This window comes from Abramis brama (assembly GCF_963993115.1).
Source record: "Abramis brama genome assembly, chromosome: 9".
NCBI lineage: Eukaryota > Metazoa > Chordata > Actinopteri > Cypriniformes > Leuciscidae > Abramis > Abramis brama.
This window is the reverse complement of record NC_139971.1, coordinates 3,461,652-3,468,745: the sequence shown is the minus strand read 5'-3', so window position 1 is coordinate 3,468,745 and position 7,094 is coordinate 3,461,652.

Here is a 7,094-nt window from a genome sequence, read left to right as displayed (position 1 = left end):
ACACAATCCCCTTGTGAAAAAAGAAGTACACTTTTAAAAAGAGTATTCTTACGGAATAATATACTTTAAAATAACTGAAAAATGTGTTCAGTTACGTACAATTAAATGAAAAGTTATACATGCATGACAATTAAATTAAAATATATGATGAAAAAATAATTAATTTATATTAATTACAATTGTAAAAAAAAAATGTTGGTGTTTTTACAAAGAAGCTTCTCCACAGAATGCGTCGAAGTTGTGACAGCTCTGTCGGCTAACTTGAAATGCTACTACTACATTCCGTGGATGTTTACTGATATATAAATGTGTTATGGACTAAATACTTCACTGAATTGGATTGTCTGGACCCTTTACAGTGTAACTAAACCATTTTTGTTGGAGTGTAATGGATCAGTGGACTAACAGGAGGCTTTATAGGTGAGTTTCTTCCATTTTGTGGTGGTTTATTTTGATGTAGGTGGTCTGACAAAGACACCGATTGTACCCGCTGTGTTGATTGTTTCTTAAAGGGGTTTACATCGTATCTCAGCTTTCCAAAGATATGTAACATGTTTTAAAAAAAAAAAAATTAAGAAAGAGTTTTGTCTTTCAAGAAGTTAAACCTCTTTCACATAAAATGTTTAGTACATTGAATAGATTGGTTTAATCAACAGAAACTCAAAATATGATGTTATCTGAACAACTTTAGACCCATTTATGTAGGACTTTATGTGCAATTTCATAACTCAAACAAGTAATTTATGTGCTTTAGTTCTTTAAAGCAAAAGACACAATGATTTAAAATGCTCTAAAACTTTTACTTTGACATTATTAACAATGCGAGTGCTTTTTGTAAGTGTACTTAAGTGTGTTAAGAAACACAGTCATGAAACTGCACTCTCTTCAAGTACACTTAAGTGACCTTTTATTTCATATATTATCTGAAAGTATACAGTTTAAAAAATATATGTTTAAGATTAAGATACATTAGGCTATTATATGCGGAGTTTCAAAACACTGCTTCAAATGTTTTTGAGCTATTAAAAGGCCCTGGGGTCCCTCAGATATCGAACAGAAAATGATGGTTAAGGCAATTGCTCATTTGTAATCACTTTGGATGAACCAATCTGTTAAATGACTAAATGTAAATGCATTTGCAACTAATCTGACCTTAAGCTAGGTTATAAAAATGTTTTCTCTCACTTGTGTGTCAGAGTCATCTTTAGACATCAAAACAAACAGAAGCAGAATGTGCACAAAAAGAGCACCCCATATCTACCTCTTCTCCAAAATGTGCCGTGCGATCAGTGTGTGTGTGCGCTCTTACCTGCACTTCACAGCGTGTGGGAAGGAAAGACCAGTTCAGGATTGGCACAATTTTTAAGAGAGTGTGGGTGCGCTGAGCACAACAGCGTTCACATTATCAGTGCTCAATAATATCTTAGCTTTCAGAGAATAGTTTCAGAATTCAAACGCTGTCGGCAAACAAAAAAAGCAACAGATCTGTTGGCACATGAAAACAGTTCAAGTGTGTAAAGAGAGCTGATTTTGCCATTGCAATTATGGAAAAAAGCAGCAGCTCTTATCTGAGCCAAGAATTACACGCAAGCATCACGATGATGCAGCATCAAACTGCAGGAGAAAATGATTTAAGAGCAACCACTTCGCCAGCTCTGTCTGCTATCATTTGCATACACTTTCCATGCAAGGCACCAACAGTGATTACTGGCGCATTTAAATCTGCCATTTATCAGCTGATGGGTCATTTATACCTGAATTTTAAATGTGAAAATATGCTACTAACTACTCTTATCGTAAGCATTGATGGATGGAGGCATCAAGCTTGCAATCTTTATGTCGGATCTTTGACACAAACATGCGTATACCCACACCTACAGGCATGTTTGGACAAGGTGTCCCATGGATAACTTGCACTGACCTTGTTTTTGGTTGTCATATAAACAGATATTCTTGATTATGTAACTGCGTGTTGCATAACACACACTAGGATGACCAATCAGGTGTGACAAAGCAATGCATCGTGGTTCTGCACTGATTCTGCAGGGGAAATGAAACCGCCGCTGTTCAGACACTCCAGCCTGTGAAGAAGAGGGCCAGTGACGCACTTGAATGACTCTGTTGTGCCCTTAACTACTTCACAATCACAAGTGGCCATCCTTCCCTACAGAGAGAAACTGCAGCTGCAATTTCTGTCCGCACAGACGTGGAACTAAAAGAGAGGAGAATGTGGAGAAGAACTTGATGACAAAAGAGCTGAAGAATAACATGTGCATCTTAATAGTCCTTACAAATACACACTATCTCTGTTCCAAAACATAGTGACCGGTCTCACTGCTCATCACGAATCTCGTCCTGAAGAGATGGCCCACCGTCGTATACTTTTAAGGAAATGATATACTTAATTATAAACTGAGAGTATTTGGAAATTCTTAATTGAGTGTTATTTACAATGAAAAAAAAATTGATTAGAGTGTTTTTAGAACTTTACATCTTTATATGTACAGTAATTTCATAATTATATTGTCTTTGGAATATGGTTAACGTGTAGGCCTACCTTTTTCATTAATCTTGTAGTAAATGCAAGTACAGTGGATATAAAAAGTCTACACAACCCTGTTAAAATGCCAGGTTCATGTGATGTAAAAGACTGAGACAAAGATAAATCATGTCAGAACTTGTTCCACCTTTAATGTGACCTATAATGTGAACAATTCAATTGAACAATAAACAGAAATCTTTGAGGGGGGAGGGGGGGGTAATAAACTAATACTTTGTTGCAGCACAAACACACTTTTGATTTCATTACAGCACTCAGTCTTTTTGGGCACGAGTCTGTTAGCATGGCACATCTTGACGTGTCAATATTTGCCCACTCTTCTTTGTCAGATTGCGAGGACATCTCCTGTGCACTGCCCTCTTCAGATCACCCCACAGATGTTCAACTGGATTCAGGTCTGGGCTCTCTACTTTCCAAAACGTTAACCTTCTTCTGGTGAAGCCATGCTTTTGTGGATTTGGATGTGTGCTTTGGGTCGTTGTCGTGCTGAAAGGTGAACTTCCTCTTCAGCTTTCTAACGGACGCCTGAAGGTTTTGTGCCATAATTGCCTGGTGTTTGGAACCGTTCATAATTCCCTCCACCCTGACTAATGTCCCGGTTTCAGCTGAAGAAAAAACGACCCAGAGCATGAAGCTGATCCCACCACGCTTCACTGTGGGTACGGTGTTCTTTGGGTGATGTGCAGTGTTGTTTTTGCGCCAAACACACCTTTTGGAATTATGGCCAAAAATTTCAACCTTGGTTTCATCAGACCATAACACATTTTCCCACATGCTTTCGGGGGACTTGATGTTTGTTTTTGCAAACTTCAGCCGGGCTTGGATGTTTTCCTTTGTAAGAAAATGCTTCCGTCTTGTCACCCTACCCCATAGCCCATTCATATGAAAAATATGGGAGACTGTTGTCACATGTAGCACACAGCCAGTACTTGCCAGAAACTCCTGCGGTTCCTTTAATATTGCTGTAGGCCTCTTAATTCTGACACAGCCACATCCCCAGTTATAAGAGGGTGTGGTGTGTACATTTATGCAACCAGGTCATTGTAAGGTTTTTATTTTTCATTTTCCCCCCTCAATCCGTGTATCATTCGTTCAGTCGGTTTTTGATTTAATATTGAAAGTAGAAAAATTAGAAAACAGTTCCTTTTTCGATTTTTCATTTTTTCCAAAAAACGAAAAACAAGAATTCAGCTTGATTTTTCGTTTTTTGTTCTGAGGTAGAAAAATGAATAAACAGCTTGAATATTCAATTTCTACACGTGGGCGGGAATGAAACGCCCCTTTCCTCTGATTTGTCAGCCGAAGATCAAACTGTCCCGTCATCAGTTCTTCCTCAGTTCTGCACTGCAGAATAAGAGTCCTCCGTTGTGTGGATTCTTAATGCGTTTATTCAGAAATAGTGTAAAAGACCGGTAAATAAAATACAACATTAACATTATAAACACTATTAATAACATATAGGCTATGTCTATGCGTATTTTACTTCCCCTTACTGTAGCCTATGTCAAATCCTTAAATGAATGGTATTCAGAAAACAAGAATGAAAAATAAGTAGCCATGTATAATAAAAATATAACCTAATAGCTTATAATAATAGCCTATTGTGTCCTTTATTATAAACAACATTTAGCCTATTTTAAACGCCAAGCCTAAACAAATTTATTTGAATCAAAACTGAAACTGTACATTTACATTTACATTTACATTTAGTCATTTGGCAGACGCTTTTATCCAAAGCGACTTACAAAGCAGGACTAGATTAAGCGAATCATCATGAAGAGGCAAAAACCAAAGCTACGCAAGGAGTGCTCAAGATACAAAGTTCAGGCATTATTCAGAGTAGCATAAGCCCGATAAGTGAGGTTTTTAGAGGGAAAGGGGAGGGTTTTTTTTTTTTTTTTTTTTTTTTTATGTGGTTAAGTGCTCACGGAAGAGATGGGTTTTCAGATGCTTTTTGAAGGTTGTCAGGGATTCAGCATTCCGGATGAGGGAGGGGAGAGTGTTCCACCAGCATGGAACTGTGAATGAGAATGTTCTGGAAAGTGATTTTGTGGCTCTCTGCGATGGAACCACGAGACGTCGCTCGTTGACTGATCGTAGGCGTCTGGTAGGGATGTAGACTCGTAGGAATGAGTTAAAGTAGGAGGGAGCTGAGCCTGTGATAGATCGGTAAGCAAGCGTCAATGCCTTGAACTTGATGCGAGCAGCGAGAGGTAGCCAGTGCAGAGAGATGAACAGAGGAGTGACGTGGGCCCTCTTGGGCTCGTTGAAGACAAGACGAGCTGCAGCATTCTGGATCATCTGTAGAGGTTTAGTTGCACTTGAAGGAAGACCGGCCAGAAGAGCATTGCAGTAGTCAAGCCTAGAAATGACCAGGGCCTGGACGAGAAGTTGTGTTGCATGCTCAGTTAGGAAAGGCCTGATCTTCCTGATGTTGTGCAGTGCAAACCTGCATGATCGAGCTGTCTTTGAAATGTGATCTGTGAAGGTCAGCTGGTCATCAAATGTTACTCCAAGATTTCTGACCGTCCTTGATGGGGTGATTGAAGATGAATCTAGCTGGATAGTGAAGTCGTGCTGTAGAGACGGATTGGCAGGGAGGACGAGAAGCTCAGTCTTTGGCAGGTTGAGCTGTAGGTGATGTTCCTTCATCCATGCCGAGATGTCCGCCAGACAGCTTGAGACCCGTGCAGCTACTGTGGGATCATCTGGTTGAAACGAGAGGAAGAGCTGTGTGTCATCAGCATAGCAGTGGTAGGAGAAGCCGTGTGCTTGTATGATGTGTCCCAGTGATGTGGTGTAGATGGAGAAGAGGAGGGGTCCAAGAACTGAACCCTGGGGAACCCCTGTGGTCAGCTGATGCGATCTGGATAGCTCGCCTCTCCATGCGACCTTGAAGGACCTACCTGTGAGATAGGACTCAAACCAGTGGAGTGAAGTACCTGTGATGCCCAGTGATGAGAGGCTGGACAGAAGGATCTGATGATTCACAGTGTCGAAGGCAGCAGACAGATCCAGGAGAATGAGGACTGAAGATTTGGAAGCAGCTTTTGCGATCCGTAGGGCTTCTGTGACTGATAGTAGTGCAGTCTCAGTAGAATGGCCTTTCTTGAAGCCGGATTGGTTGACATCCAGCTGGTTGTTTTGAGACAAGAAGGATGTTACTTGGTTGAAAACAGCTCTTTCAAGTGTCTTTGCAATAAATGGTAGGAGGGAGATGGGTCTGTAATTCTCTACAGTTGATGTGTTTAGTGTTGGTTTTTTAAGCAGTGGAGTAACCCGAGCTTGCTTGAATGCTGTAGGGAAGGTGCCAGTATGGAGGGATGAGTTTATGATGTGTGTGAGTGCTGGTAGAAGTGTCGGAGAGATGGCTTGTAGAAGGTGCGAGGGGATGGGGTCTAGAGGACAGGTGGTAGGATGACTGGAAAGGAGAAGTGTAGATACTTCTTCCTCGGTTAGCGGAGAAAAGGAGGACAGAGGAACATTGGCTGAGGAAGGGGTCGGTCTGGGTTCCTGTGTGTGTGGAGCCGAGAACTGACTGCTGATAGTTGTAGTTTTGTTGGTGAAGAAGTTCGCAAAATCGTCAGCAGTTACGGAGGAGGTGGGTGGTGGTGGAGGTGGACAGAGGAGAGAGTTGAATGTCTTGAAAAGTACTCGTGTGTTGGAGGAGCTGTTGATCTTGTTGTGGAAGTATGAAGATTTTGCAGCATGAACATCTACAGAAAAGGAAGAGAGGAGAGATTGATACATACCCAGGTCAGATGCGTCTTTTGATTTGCGCCATTTCCTCTCCGCTGCCCTGAGTTCAGTCCGGTGTTCACGAAGAACCTCAGATAACCAGGGGTTGGAGGGAGTAGCGCGTGCTGGCCTGGAGGAGAGAGGGCAGATAGTGTCTAGAGAAGAGGTTAGAGTGGAGCATAAGGTATCCGTTGCGGTATTCACATCCAGAGATGAGAATTGTGAGGGTGGGGGAAGAGAAGATGACACGGCAGAGGAAAGGTGTGAGGGAGAGAGTGAGCGCAGGTTTCACCTGAAAGTGACTGGAGGTGGGGTTGGAGGTGCAGGGGTAGAGAGTTGTAGACTTAAAGTAATGAGGAAATGATCAGAAACATGGAGAGGTCTCACCAAGATGTTCTCTGTGGTGCAGTTGCGTGTGTAAACCAGGTCCAGTTGGTTGCCTGATTTGTGAGTACCTGTGGTGATGAGTCGTGTGAGATCGAAGGAGGCTAGGAGGGAGATGAAGTCTGCTGCATACGGCTTTTCGAGATGGATGTTGAAGTCACCGAAGACTAGGAGTGGGGTGCCGTCCTCAGGGAAAGAGGACAGCAGCACATCCAGCTCATCCACAAAGTTACCCAGCTGACCTGGGGGACGATAAATGACTACAATATGGATCTTAATGGGAGTTGAACTGTACCGACCTAAACTGTACCGACATTGCGAAACGCGCATCTCTCATTCGGTCCAAAGTTTTCTATTTGCAATGTAACATTTGGATGCTAACTAGTAATGTAAAGAAGGCTTCATACTTCAG